At 33.8% G+C, this 16,044-nt stretch overlaps 1 protein-coding gene across 1 annotated transcript in view; it reads right to left on the bottom strand.

Moving 5' to 3' along the window:
* LMBRD1 (LMBR1 domain containing 1) overlaps nt 1–16,044 on the bottom strand; it is a 110,778-nt gene that overhangs the window by 27,469 nt on the left and 67,265 nt on the right. The gene's annotated exons all lie outside the window — the stretch shown is intronic.

Here is a 16,044-nt window from a genome sequence, read left to right as displayed (position 1 = left end):
AGTTACAAGCATATGACAATGATCTAAATAAAATGACCCAAGATATATTTTAATTTAGTATATAATCCTAGGCATTTGTCATCCAAATTTTCATTATGAGATTGTTTGACTGAACACACACATACAAAAGAGACAAAGTATTTAAAAGTCTTCATTACTAAATAACAAGTAAGACCCTGTTAGGTCACATAACAGGTCCATATTCAGTTATGATGAAATATAAACTTCAAAGATAACTGAAAAGTACAGTAAGACTTACATACATACACAAAAAAAACAAAACCATGAAACTCGCCAGGTTATACAAACCTGTTATTAAAAAAGGGAACCCGGAACATTTCCACACAGAACTTTTATACACACATACATACAATTTATAGCTTCACATACATAAATTTGTAGTTTTTGTTTACATATTGTGTGTGTGTATATCTCATACCATGGTCCTTAAAAGTCTGTATAACTGCTAATATTCCTGAAATAGAGAGTACTAACAGCACTGAAGAAACTGTCATGTTAAACAATATTTCTGAGGAGAAATGTATTAAGCTTTGTAATTGGCAGAATATATTTCCCTCTACCGTATGAACTTTATATTAGAGATGGTGAGAAAACAAGCAAAAAATCTTTAGAACTGGGTCTCTAAGGAATAAAAAAGGGCTGAAATTTGTTAGTAAAAACTTAGGCTCTTTTTGTTCTCTGTCATCATCCCTAAGTTCTAGCAACAAGTAGACTGAAGAGTCCACAAAGTCAGAACAAAAAAAAGAAGATTCCAATTAAGCACAGTTAAGTGTTTTTGGCTTCTCTTTTGACTGGAATTGATAGGAATAGATGGATTACCTCATGAATGTGAGGGTGTTTTTCATCTTATTCCACATAATTGTTTAAGTATACTTTAGAATTCTGCCTGGATAAATGGAGCAAAATAATAACATCATCCTACCCCACATATAAAGACGGATTTTGGGATACATTTTAGGCTGTGTTCTAGGGAATTCTTCAGTTCTGAAAGAGTGCCTCTGGAACTCACTGGGAAAGAAAATTGGCAAGAGAGGACCAAAAAGGACAGTCATTATCTGAAATTGAAAACACTGCATGTACCCATTTTACATACTGGAATTTCACATGAGAATTCATTTATTAAAAAAAAAAAAAAAAGGTATCACTGCTGGTGTGCCTGGATGACTCAGTCTTTTGAGCAGCTGACTCTTGACTTTTGCTAGGTCATGATCTCAGGGTTGGGGTGAAGCCCCACATCAGGTTCCGCGCTCAGTGTGGCATCTGCTTGTCCCTCTTCCTCAACCTCTGGCCCTCCCTGACTTGTGCTCACATGGTCTCTCTCCTTCTAAAATAAATAAATAAATCTTTTTTAAAAAAAGCATATGACAGAAGTCATATGCTACAGAAGTTTAAGTGACTCCTTTATAGTAACAAAAGTCCAGTAGTGGAAGGTATAAAGAAACTTACACAATCTTTTTCTACTAGATTTGAGCATCTTTATTTGATACCTAGGGTGAACTAGAAGACGATGTAATTAAACTGAGGATCTACAAGCGATACATACCACTTCCTAATAGACTGTTAATAAGAAATAGCTTGTAGCATGAGGGAGTATGACTGCCAGATGCCAATTATTAGAACAAACACACAACACAGAAATAGCAGAGGTTAAAATTCTGTTCCTTGATATCCATTTTAGGGTAGAAAAAGAAAAGGAAAAAAAAAATCTTGACTGTTTTCTCAATCTGTTGAGATGAATGACCCACAGTTAAACTGTTTAATCGCAGCTACCTAATAGAATAATGTAAAAATTATGTAACTTTTATAAAAACCAAGAAAACAAAATATACTTAAATGCATATACTTAAATGAGAACTTAAATTAGCACTTCCAGAATCATGTCAGTAATGACCACCTTGAATTGACCTAAATATTCCACTTTTAGCTAAAATGTCAATTTTGAAATAAAGACTAAGATATAGAGGTGACATCAGTAAAGAGAGAGGGGTAAGAACCTCTGAAAATCTCCTCCATAAACGCAATGAAGAAACTGGCATAAATTGTCAGAATTAACTTTTTCCACATTAGGGAAATTAACCAAAGCCATGCAACAGTCCAAGGACATTTAAGAAAAATGACAAAATCTCGGTAAGAACACAAAGCATTAGAGCATTTTAACTTGCTCTAGCCCCAATTCCTCCTCTCTAACTGTATGGTAGCCTTGGAAGATAGCCTGTAAAAGCTAGAAGCCTAGCAGCCACCTGAGGAAACAGAAAGGGGCTGGAGCTCTTTAAAAGTCTCCTGGAGGATATTATGCTGAGTGAAGTAAGTCAATCGAAGGACAATCATTATATGGTTTCACTCATACAGGGAACATAAAAAATAGGGAAAGGGATTATAGGGGAAAGGAGAGAAAATGAGTGGGAAAAACCAGAGAGGGTGACAAAACATGAGAGACTCCTAACTTTGGGAAATGAACAAGGGGTAGTGGAAGGGGAGGTGGGCAGGGGGATGGGGTGACTGGGTGATGGGCACTGAGGGGAGCACTTGATGGGATGAGCACTGGGTGAATGGTGTCAGTCCTCTGACTTTATTCTTAAGTACTATGGTGGTTATTCTAAGTCTTATTTTTCACCATGTATGTTTTAGAATCAATTTGTCAATATCCACAAAATAACTTGTTGGGATTTTGATCAGAACTGTATTAAATTTATAGATCAAGTTGGGGAAATTGACCTCTTTAAAAATGTTGTTTTAGAAATATAAATATATGTGACAGAAACCCATTTTTTCCTGTGTATTAATCAGATATAATCATGTTACTTTCATTAAACCACAATAAAAAGGTGAAATGTTATAATCTATGAAGAATACCGAGCAATACTGAGTAAGACATTATCTGTTAGAGTAAATATACTGACTGTTACTACTACTAACTTTATATGTGATGTTATCTTAACCAATGATGGATCAACTGTCTAGAAAATTCTCCATTACCAACAAAGAAAATTTAGAAGTTCCTCTATCTCATTAATAGTATACCATTCTCCCATATCTCTTCCCTTTCCCTTTTATACTAAGTTTAAAACCCTATGTTCTTTTCATTTAAATCAGTGGTTGTAAACTGGATGAACCCCCCCCCCCCCCACAAAGGACATATAACAATGTTTAAAAAGAGTCTATCATGACTTGAGGTAGGGTGGGCAGGATGGGGAGCGTTACATCAAATGGTAAGAATACTGCTAAATATCATACAATGCACAGGACAATACTCACTCTCCCCAGCAAAGCATCATTGGGGCCCAAATGTCAATGGTGCTGAAACTGGGAAAATCTGATTTAAATTGAACCCTGCATGGTATTAGAAAGCAGCATTATATCATTTTAGCAAAAATAAACTTACCATTCTCCTAAAATCATTCTGTGTTTTAAGATGCTTATTAGCTTAAAATAAATCTCTGATTCTAGAATTTTATAAAAAAAATTATTTTTATTTATTCATTCATGAGAGACGCTGAGAGAGGCAGAGATGTAGGCAGAGGGAAGAGCAGACTCCATGCAGAGAGCCTGATGTGGGACTCGATCCCAGGACTGCAGGATCACACCCTGAGCCAAAGGCAGACACTCAACCAGAGACACCCAGGCGTCCACGATCCTAGAATTTAATATTGTCTGACAATGTGAAACAAAACTTCCAAGCAATATAGGATGAAATAATATAGGGTGCGTTGTTTTTTTGTTTTTTTAAAGAGATATTTCTTATCAGATTTCATAGGTGAACTTCATATATGCATAAAATAACTTTTGTGTATCTAGAATATAACCCAAAAAAGTAGAAAGTTACCACACCTAGAGACTCCAACAAAAGTTTAAGTGTAAAAAGTAATTTCTATTGAATTTTATCATCAATGTTACCTTAAATAAAATACCAGGTACGGCTTTCCAAGCAATGGCCGGTGTCAAGAATGTTTTTAAAAAATTGTGTTTTTGAGGCATATTGAAGCATGTGAGCAACAAAAAGGTTTTCTTTTTTCTAGGTTTCTAGTTTTTCTAGGTTTCTAATGCTTTAGTAACAATGAGGCTCGGAAACAGATGCATGATGTCTCTTTAAAATTGCTTAGAATCTTGTTAATCAAAGAGTGGTCATGGACCAGAAGCATCAGTATCACCTGGGAGCTTGTTGGAAATACATACTCTTGAGGCTTATCTCAGGCGGACTAGATCAGAATTTGTATTTTAACAAGATTCCCAAATAATTCTTCCATTAAAATTAAGAATCTGTGCCTTAGAAAAGTCATTTAGAATATTAGATGACTACAATAAAAAGATATGAAGTCAATCCAGGTTAAGAGTTTGAAAAGAGAATTTTGGAATGGAGAACTGGACTTAAATTTTACCATAAACTGAGCTTACTTCTTTCCAGAGATCATCTGATTTCATATGTCCAGTATTACATAGCAAATGGCCATGGGTCCCAGGGCCCCTAACTCTAGGTACCAATTAGTCTTCAAGACTTTCCTCATAGGGAGAAGGTAAGAACACATGATTTTCATTATCAGATCTTGATAGGACATTGTAAGTTATAGTTCTATGAAGATAATTAAGTTTTCCAGGTTTTAAATGTTCTACAAAAGTTTTTTTTTTTTTTTTTAATTTAAATCAATAATACTCAGTTCTGGCTAAAAAGTATTATACTGCGAAGAAAATTATTATTATTGCAAAGATTCTCATGATGATTTGTCAGCATCATACCAGCTTGGTCATGGTTATAATTTTCCATATATTAGAAGCAATTTCTTCAGTTCAATACAATCTTATGGAAGAGATTTTCATAAAAATTTACATTAAAAATGGTAAGGATAATGCCAAAATTTGGGGGTGGGGGAGTAAGGGTGATTTGGTAAAAGTTAAGACTTTAATGCTTTATCTTAACATAATGTCAGATATATGAGAAAATTGCACAAAGAATTTTAGTTTACCTTCCAACCAGATTCTACAAATATTAACATTTACTTTGCTTTATCATTCTCCATCTATATGGCTGCACTATTATTTTTGAGAGTAAGTTGCAGAAAAATACTTTAGTACCTATTCTCTAAAAGCAAATTCTCTCACATTATCACATTTTAATTGTCAATATCAAGAAATTAATACTGATAGAACGCTGTTATCTAATCTATAGACTTTATTCAAATTTCAATTGTTCCAACTGAAGTCCTTTACAGAAAAAAAGTTTTTTTTTTTCCTGGTCCAAAATGCGATTCAGTGTTATACATTGCTTTTGCCTCTTTAATATCCTTTCATTTGCAACAGTTCCTAAATCACTTTTATTTTCATGACCTTTAGATTTTAAAGAGTCCAGAGCAGTTACTTGCCTTATCCTTCAAGGTGGGTTGCCTATTTCCTCACACTCAATTCAGCTCATGTATTTTTGGCAGAAACGACAGAGGCACAATATATCTATCACCTCATTACTGATGAGCTTACCTTGGATCACGTGGTTAAGGTGGTTCAGGTCATGTTTTTCCACTGTAAAATTACTACTGTTCTCTTTGTAATTAATAAGTCTTCTGGGGAAATACTCTGAGTTTATGCAAATATCCTGTTGTTACCAAACTCTCACCTTCTAATTTTAGTATTCATTTATTCTTAAAAGAAACAGTTTGTGGTGTTTGCCAAATGCTGATTTTCTGACATTCATTCTACATTTATTAGAATTCCACTGTAGGGAAGAGTTTTCCTTTCTCTATTATTTATATCAATATATTAATATATTTTGATACTTAACTGGTCTCAGATTTAGGAAGCAGGAGCTCTTTTAATTGGGTTCCTTTTATCATACCCTGCTACTCCTCAGCACATCCTCTCCTTCTGACATAAGCAGGTGTGGGCTTACATACTTTTCCAGCATCAACCATTTCTCCATCGGCCCTGTTTCCTTTCAATGAAGTTAGTGTTTTATTTATTAATTAAAACATACACATAGAAAGGATATTAACTGATCTGTTTTTCCTGATTGTTTCCTGCTTTTACGTTTATTTTTTCCCTTGTGCTTTCTTTTGGTTCACTTTGCTCCACTGCTAGCCTTTTGTGCTTGGAATTTAGTGTGCATAGTTTTATCCTTTTATTTTCATTAATAAATGCATTTAAGGCTTTGCATTTCCTGATTAGTTTTAAATGTACCCCAGAAATTCTAATAGCATGTGTCCATCACTAATTTTTAGAAATTTTGCAGTTTTTCTCCTCTCCTTTCATCCAAGAGTTGAATATAAGGTTATTTTCTAAGTGAAAAATGCCTTAGTTTATTGATTTTGTTATAATTTCTAGTTTTAATGATGCATTGCAATCAGAGAAGAGTTGTTTGTAATACATCTACTCTGTAAAATTTACTGACAGTTTCTTCATAACATAATATATAATCAATCTAGTGAATGTTCCATATGCACTTGGAGAGAAGGTATAGTCATTATTATTGGGATGTAAAATTCAGAAGTTACGATATACACCTTACTGATTATATGTTAGACCTTCTATATTCTTATTCAATTTTGTGTACCTCAAATGTCTTACCCTGACTATGGTGTTATGTTATTCTCAGTTAACATATTTCAATCTAGATCTCCTAGAATCTCTTCTACTTCTTGCTTCATAAAGTTGGTTACTGTGTTCTTTGGTACATAACTACTTTATCTTCCTTGTGACTTGTGAATTTTCATATTAATAAGTATATGAGTTTTCTATTTCTACAGTGATAAACTCCTACAAATTTAGTGGCTTAAAACAACTGGTCTATTACTTATTCTGTGGGTCAGAAGTCTGGGCACAGCACAGCTCTACTGGTTCTCTGCTTAAGATCACACAAAGCCGGGATCCCTGGGTGGCGCAGCGGTTTGGCGCCTGCCTTTGGCCCAGGGCGCGATCCTGGAGACCCGGGATCGAGTCCCACATCGGGCTCCCGGTGCATGGAGCCTGCTTCTCCCTCCGCCTGTGTCTCTGCCTCTCTCTCTCTCTGTGACTATCATAAATAAATAAAAAATTAAAAAAAAAAATATTAAAAAAAAAAAAAAAAGATCACACAAAGCCAAAATACCAAGTTGTCAGCAGAGCTGTATTCCCTCCAGGATGTTCTGGGGAAGAATCACTTCATGCTTTCAGATTGTTCACAGAATTCAGTTCTTTGAGAGGACAGGGCTACGGATCTTTACTTACAGTCCTTGCTGGCTATCAACTGAGAGCCTCTCAATTCCTTAGGCTGTTTCCATTTTTTTCCACACTGCTCCTTCCATCTTCAAATTAATAATGGCAAGTCAAGTCTTTCTCACTCTTTTACTATCTCTGATACCACATTATCTCTGATTCAGGCCAAAAAGTTCCCTGCTTCTAAAGGCTCATGTTAGTAGTCTGGGCCCACCCAGAAAATCCTGGATAACCTCTTTAAAGTCTATAAGTATAATTGCATCTGCAAAGTCCCTTTTGCCACTTTATGTAACATAAGAAGGGTTCCACGGATTAGGGCGTGGAAATAATTATGGGAGGAAGAAGGGATTCTATCACAAAAAGGATCCTTTGTTGGATTTAATATTTTTTGGCTTTAAATTCTACTTTATCTAATATCAAGATCACGAAATGTTTTCTTATTATTTCCATTTGCCTAGTATATCAACACACATTTTTAGCCTTTGTCAATCTATTTTAGGTGGCTCCTTTAAACAACATATCTTGTTTATATCTTGCTTCATGAGGAAAATTAAAATTTTTTTTAATAGTGAGTTAGGTCCACCCATATTTACTGATATGCCTGGAACATTAATCTTAACAATCTTATTGTCTGACAATCATGTGTATATTTCTTGAGTTTCTTTCTTACTTAATGTGTTCTCCACTCTTTTAGTTCCCTTTTGTCAAGAAGATTTATATTTGTTTTAGCGTACTTCAATATTCAAATACCCTTAGCCCATTTTTTTATTTAGCACTTTGGTATAGAGTCGCTTAGTTTTTATGTATCCAACTCCCACCTATTGGTCATACACTAATCTATGAGAAATCCGACTTCTCTTTCTTTCTTAATTGCATGATTAGTTTCGACAGAACATATATTTATACACAGTCTTTGCTCACACCTTTTCTTCATAGATCTGAAATATTATATATTCATCTTTATTTCCTTTATTCATATTTTCCTTCTCACCTCTTGGTTAGAGCTTGTTAATTAGTGGATTTCTCAAAAGAACATGAATACAGAATTCCTTGAGTTCTTGAATGTTTAAGAACTACTTTTCTAAGACAGTTTGGCTAAATATAAATTTCTGGCTTCATACTTTTTCACGGAGTCTTTTTTAATGTTCCCCCATTCTTGCCTTGCTTTATCATGTTTTTTTGAGAAGTCCAATAGAGATCTATGTTGCCCTTGCAAGTCAGTTGATTTAGTTGGAAATCTTGAAGGCTCTCCTTTAATTTTGTCAGTGTTGCAAGGAAAATGCACATAAATTTTCCCAGGTACAAAGTGGCTCTTTCAGTATGTAGATACATGTCTGTCTATTGTGGATTTTTTTGAAATATGGCTAATTTGTTTTGTTTTGCTACTGTGTAGACACCAATTATACATATGTAGTTTTCTTTCTCTTCTGCTTCAACACTGATTCTACCTCATCTTGCTTTCTTTCTCTTGGTTGTTTCCTACCTTTCTTCAGTGCCACATATTAAATTTTATTTGAATCTATTCTCCTTTGGACACCCTGTAATTTTGTCTTCTGAAATTAATTGTGCTTTCCTCCATTTTTTCCCTAAGTCCAACTCTTCATTTCTCCCTAGTTTTTGGTCATTTGTTTTTTTTTTCTTCTATTTTTAAAATAGCAATAAAAGATACATAACATAAAACATACCAACTGAATCTTTTTTAAGTGCACGGTTTAGTAGTGTTAAGTACATTCACATTGTTGTGCAACCATATCCAAGAATTCTTTTTATCTTGCAAAACTGAAACTCTGTATCAATTAACTCCCCATGTCTCCTTCTCCCCAACCACTGGCCACCTTCTACTTTCTATTTCTACAAATTTGACTATACTAGATACCTCCTATAAGTGTAATTATACAATATTTATTTTTTTGTGACTAGCTTATTTCATTTAACTTTTAGGGCACTTCAGATCTATCTTAGGCCCACCTCCAAATCTCCTCTTCTCTCTCCCATGCAATCCTCCCCACACTATCTTTGTTTAAACATAAAGTTTAACAGCGAGAGCTAGAGAGAGCACTTGTTGGATTTGGGAATTTTTTTTATTTTTACTTATAGGTACAGTTGATTCTCATTTGAGGATTCTGTATTTGCAAATTCATCTACTCACTACAATTTATTTACAACCTTAAAATCAATACCTGGGGCACTTGTGGTCCTCTGGGGTATGTGCAGAGAAATGAAAAATCTAAGTCACCTGATGTGCAAGTTCCCGGATTCCACAACAAGGCAACACTCTTTTTTATTTCAGCTCCCATTTGGTAAACAAGTATCCTTTGTCTATTTAGTGCTACATTTTTTGGATTTTTGTGCTTTCGTGTTGGTACTTTTGCACTTTCAAACAGCCCAGGAGCATAGTGCTGTCTAATGTCCCTAAGACTAAGAAGGCTGTGACAACTGAGAAAAATGCAAGTGTTATATAAGCTTTGTCCAGGCATGAGTATTCTACTGTTGGGTCTTAAGTTTAATGTTAATGAATCAACCACATATATTAAACAAGTTGTTCTTCCACACAAACACTAAAGGTTATATATTGATCAGTCACTGACCTCCAAGACCCAATCCACGCTTTTTTATATACTTGAGTTTCATTACTGTACCAATGTAAAGATGGGTTAGGTCACTTACAAGTGGGTTTATTCTTATATGAAACTTCAATATCCATACCATAAGGTTACTGGCAATTTACAAAAAAATACTGTACATTACAAAAACTCTAGTAGACAATTACTACCAACCTAAACCACCCAAAACACATCTTAAGAAGCACCTGCATTAAAGTACATCTCTCAAATAGTGTCAAATAAAAATCTGGAATGCACACTTATACTTCCAATAAAATATTTAATAAAACTCTTTTAAAGTTAGAAAGTGCCAGTCTTTGTCTTTAGACATATTCAAATAGTGTGGCCTAAAACAAACCACCATGACCACAACAAAAACATACATGTTTTAAATATTATTCTGAGAAAGGAAATCTGCTATATCTTTAAACATAATTCATAGTTAATTTCAAAGGGTTCTAGCATGACAAAAATATTTGTAAAAAAAAAATTTAAATATTCCCATGCACCTTCAAAACAACTAAGCATTGTGTATGATGAAATAATTTTTCACTGCTGGCTTACCTAATGAAAGTTAGTTGTGTTTGTTTGTATATGTTGGGGGTTAGATTAGTGGGACAAGTGGAAAAAGAAACTTTTGCTAGTTCTTTAATTATGAATATCATTATTCAAATATCTGATTCAAATAAACGGAACAAACCAAAAATAATAAAATGCTTTGGAATAAATTAAAACGAGACAAAAGATTTACATACTGAAAACCAGAAAACACTGCTGAAAGAAACTCAAATAGACATAAATAAATATAAAGCCACACTTTGGTCATGGACCTAAACACAATATTGTTAAAATATCAATACCATTGAAAGTGATCTACAGAATCAATGCAATGCCTGTAAAAAATACAAAGGTGTTTTTTTTGCAGAAGCAGAAAACTCCATCCTAAAATTTATATGCAATTTCAAAAAAACAAAAACAAAAACAAAAAACAAAAAACAACCCAAATAGCCAAAACAATCTTGCCAAAGAAAAACAAAGTTTTAAGACTCATGTTTCCTGATTTCAAAACTTAGTAAAAGCTATAGTAATCAAAACAATTTGGTACTGGCATAAAGGCAGATATATAACCAATGGAACAGATACCAGAAATGAACTCTCTCATGTATGATCCAGTGATTTTTGACAATGGTGCCATGATCACCCAATTGGAAAAGATCTATCTTTTCACCAAATAGTGCTGGGCAAAGGGCAGCCAAATGCAAAAGAATGAAACTAGACCTCTACCCTTAACCATATACAAAAGTTAACTCAATATAGTTATCAAAAGACCTACACCTAAAAGCTGAAACTATTAAACTTTTAGGGATAAAAAGGGGAAAACATCTTCATGGTACTGGACTTGGCAATTATTTTTTGGATAAGACACCAAAGCATAGGCAACAACAAAAAATATTAAATAAATTGGACTTCATCAAAATTAAAATCTTCTGTTTATCAAGAACACTATTAATATAATGAAAAGACAACCTAAGATTGGGAGAAAAATCTTTGCAAATCATTTATCTGATGAGGGGTTAATATTCAGACTATTAAAAAAAAAAACCAACCTCTTACAACTTGACAATACAAATAATTTAAAAATGGGCAAAGGACTTGAATGAATATTTCTCCAAAGAAAATACACAAATGGCCAATAATCAAATGAAAAGATGCTCAAAAAAAAAAAAAAAAGAAAAGAAAAGATGCTCAACATCACTAATTATTAGGGAAATGTAAATCAAAGCCACAATGAGATGACACTTCACAACCACAAGATTGGTTATTATCAAAACAACAGAAAATAAGTGTTTGCAAGGATGTGGAAAAATTGGAAGCCTTGTGCATTTCTGGTGGGAATATAAAATGATACAGCCACTGTGAAAAACAGTTTTCAGGTTTCTCAAAAAGTAAAAACACAAAACTAGAATATGATCCAGTAATTCTATTTCTAAGTATATATTCAAAAGAATTGAAAGCAGGGACTCAACACAGAGTTGTATATCAGTTACCACAGCCGTATTCACAATAACCAAAAGTTGGAAACAACCCAAATGTACATTAACAGATAAACAAAATGGAAATATACATATAACAGAATATTATTTAATCTTAAAAGGAATGAAATTTTGATACATCTATAATATGGATGAATCTTGAAAATCATTATACAAATTGAAATAAGCCATATATAAAAGAACAAATACAGTACAATTCCATTTATATGAGATACTAGAATAGGCAAATTCAGAGACAGAAAGCAGTATAGAGGTCATTATGGGATGAGGGTTGGGGGAAGTGGGTGAGGAATGGGGAGTTCCTGTTTAATGGGCACAATGTTTCTGTTTGAGATGAAAAAATAAATAAACCACAATAAAAAAGTGTGAAAAATATCTATGTAATTATAGACATGAATTTATACTTTCTATGTAAATATAAGAAGTATGTACATAATAGGAGGTATATGTGTGTATATATCAAAAATTGTATTTAAAACCTAATGAACCTAAAGGTTACCAAGGCCAATTAGCTGTATAAGCTTAACATATGCCCTCCTGATGGGGAGAAATTAACCAAGTATTTAATTAACATTAGACTGTATGCTTAGATGTGTTTGGTATTATATATAAATGCTGTTTGTAGAAGCCATTAACTTATTCTAATTAGATGCTTAGTTTTATAAATGTCTGCAATACAAAACTGATTTTTTCCCTTGAGTTCTATGGCAGTATTTAAGTTAAGTTAAAAAATCCCATATATATAGAACTGTAACAACAGCAGCTGCAGTTTTCTGAGCTGTTTACATCAAAAGGCACTAACACTACATACATTATTTCTTTTAATTCCCATAACAAAAATAAGGTAAGTAGATAACTCCATTAGAAGGATGAGAAAAGTTAAGGTTTAGAAAGGTGAAGTAATGGGGCACGCGGGTGGTGCAGTCGGTTAAGCGTCCGACTCTTGATTTCCGCTCAGGTCAAGATCTCAGGGTTGTGTGATCAAGCCCCATGTCAGGCTCCAAGCTCAGTGAGAAGTCTGCGAAAGTTTTTCTCTCCCACTGCCTGCCCCTGCGTGTGCGTGCGCTCTCTCTCTCTCAAAAATAAAGTGGAAAAAAAAAAAGACAAGACAAGAAAAAGGTGAAGTAACAAGAGTTTACATCCTCTGGTGAGGATCAGAACAAGTACTCAAAACCAGATGTATGTGACAGCCCAGTCCACACCTGCAAACCCTACAGCATACATGGCAATGTGAAATCACAAGATCAGTAGGTATCTCATGGAGGTCTACTCTTATGAAAGATATTATATTTTCTCATAAAAAGTTGTATAATCATAGAACTCTGAACTTTTGCATTTGCAAAAATTTAAATCTAATTCATTTTATAATAAAAAAACATGGATTAGAATACAGAGTAAAAGGCAATACTAGCACAAAATTTTGAGATAGAGTATAACTTCAAGGAAATTTTGTATCAGGAGTTTCTCACAGGTCTTATGTCACCTTCGGCATGTACTAAGCAATGCAGAAGGATGAGCAAACCTGTCTCTACCTTCTTCCACTATTTGGATGCTAATGTTTAAGAAGCACTAAGAACATGTGGCTTCCTATTTTTTAATTATATCAACTGTCACAGAGAAGTGATGAATAAATAATTTTCATATTTCATCTAAGTAAAAAAAGCAATGCTTATCCCTTCACATTCATGTTAAACCCTCAATTATATAACAATAAGTGTGTATTCCCAGAGTTTTTCTTCAGGCATGCCTATTATTCCTAACTGTTCCTAATTATTCCTATTATTCCTAACAGGCCCAGAAAATGAATTTAGATCCATATTCAAGAATAATACACTATGTAACAAAAAGAATGAGTGGTAAGGTGATTGTATGGGAGATTTTAGCCAGTGCAATAAGAAAAAAAAAAAAAAAAGAGCACTTGGAACTCTTAAATTGAAAAGGAAGAAACAAAACTGTCTTTTATAGTAGCTAACATGTTCATGTTCATAAAATTTCCTTAGCAATCTATATTAAAGCTACTACAAGTAATAATTTAGCCAAGTTGCATGATAGGAGATCAATTGTACAAAAACAAATTTCTACAAAGTAAGAAGCCAATAATTGATACTTGAAATTAAACAAAATCATGTGTAACAGTATAAACAAAGATACAGATAAATTTATCAAAATATTTGCAAGACCTCTGTACTGAACACTACAAAATACTGCAGAGAAAACTTTTAGATATCATAAACAAATGGAAATATTTCATGTTCATGGACTGGAAGATTCAGTATTAAAATATTAAAGCCGGCACCCATCTTGTCAGTTCAGATTAAAGAATGAATACTAAAGGTCTTACCATCCCTGCGCACAGCTGGATTGGCCAGGGAACCTGTAGGAATACAACCCCACTAGCTTAAAAGTAAAGATACAATCACCAAACGTACCAAATGTAATGAAATTTCTAACATAAAACATAAAGGTATTTTTCAGATTCCAAAACTCTTGAGATGGAAGAGACCTCTGGGGTACCAGACTAAGCAGCACCAGAGCACCTCCTAACATGGGCCTCCTAAGAAGGCGGACCCCACTGACAGGAGGGGTCCTGTCATTTGCCTTTAAAAACCCTCCCTTGCAAGCCACCATGTAGTTCAGGTCTTTAGAGCATTAGCTCCCTATTATCCTGGGTGGTGCCACAGCAATAAACAGCCTTTCCTGACTGGGAAAGGCCAGCCTCAGTTTTTACTGGCTTGTTGTGCACTGGAACGAACTCTCATTTCTCAAGTTTACAATATCAGTTCTCCCCAAATCTGCATACAGATTCAAAGTAATCCAAATAGAAATCCCAGTAGGTGTTCTGTAGAATTCTAAGTTGATTCTAAAATTTGTATAGAAATGCAATGAATCTACCATAGCTAAAACAATATTGAAAAAGAAAAACAAAACCAAAGGGGTGCCTGGGTGGCTCAGTTAAGCACTTGCCTTTGGCTCAGGTCATGATCTTAGGGTCCTGGGATTGAGCTCCGCATCATGCCCTGCATCAGGCTCCTTGCTCAGGGAAATCTGCTTCTTCCCCTACCACTCACCCCGTTCATTCTCTCTCTCTCAAATAAATAAAATCTTTTTTAGAAACCTGAAGAATTTACAATACTTAATTTCATGACTGATTGTAAAACACATCAGTGATCAAGTTTTAGCATAAGGACTTATGAATCAATGGAACAAAAGACAAAGTCCAGAAATAGACCCACACATACACATGATGAATTGACTTGAGAAAAGTATCAAGGAAAGTCAATAAGCAAAGAACAGTCTTGACAAAAATGCTGCTGAAACAACTGAATATCCATATGGAAAACAAACCTTTAAGTCATGTCATCCCACAAAATTAGCTTAAAATGGACTACAACCTAAAATATAAGAGCGTTTAAAACCATAAAATTTCCAGAAGAAAGCATATGAGAAAAATAATTGCAGTAAGAATTTAAGGAACATCTTTGAATGACAGTGTTAAGAAAACATAAAGCCAAGTCATAAAGAGACAACATTCACAATACATATATTTGACAAAGTTTTTAATGTGAAGTATATAAAGAATTCTTGTAACTCACTCATAAAACAAAAACTTAATTTTAAAAAAGGACAAAAGATATAAACAGGCATTTTAAAGAAAATACACAATAAGAATACCAAAAAATTCTCAGTATTCATTAGTCACCAAGGAAATATAAATCAAAACCATACTGAAATACTATTATACATCCATCAGATGGATTTTACAATCTTATATTGAAAGATATTACAAACTTACGATGTAAGAGTTGACAAGGATGTGAAGCAATGTGAAATCTCATATTGTGGGAATGCAAAATGGTAAACCATTTTGGAAAATACATTGGCAGTTTCTTATAAAGTTAAATGTACATTAAACATTAAACCCAGAAATTCTACTATTTATCCAAGAAAAATGAATGAAATTGAAACTACATCTACACTAGATGTTCACATCAACATTATTCATAATAATCTCAAACTAGAAATAACTCATATCTCCACTAACAGGTGAGTGGATAAACAAATTGTGACATAGACACACATATCAGGTTGCTGCCCAGCAGTAAAACAGAATAAATTACTGAAAGAAAACCTGCAACACAGACAAATCTTAAAAGCATTTTGTTGCACTAAAGAAGCCAGAAAAAAAAGAT

Source organism: Vulpes lagopus, chromosome 1, assembly GCF_018345385.1.
Source record: "Vulpes lagopus strain Blue_001 chromosome 1, ASM1834538v1, whole genome shotgun sequence".
NCBI classification, from domain to species: domain Eukaryota; kingdom Metazoa; phylum Chordata; class Mammalia; order Carnivora; family Canidae; genus Vulpes; species Vulpes lagopus.
The sequence above is the reverse complement of the archived record's forward strand: the minus strand, read 5'-3'. Positions and strand labels throughout refer to the sequence as shown.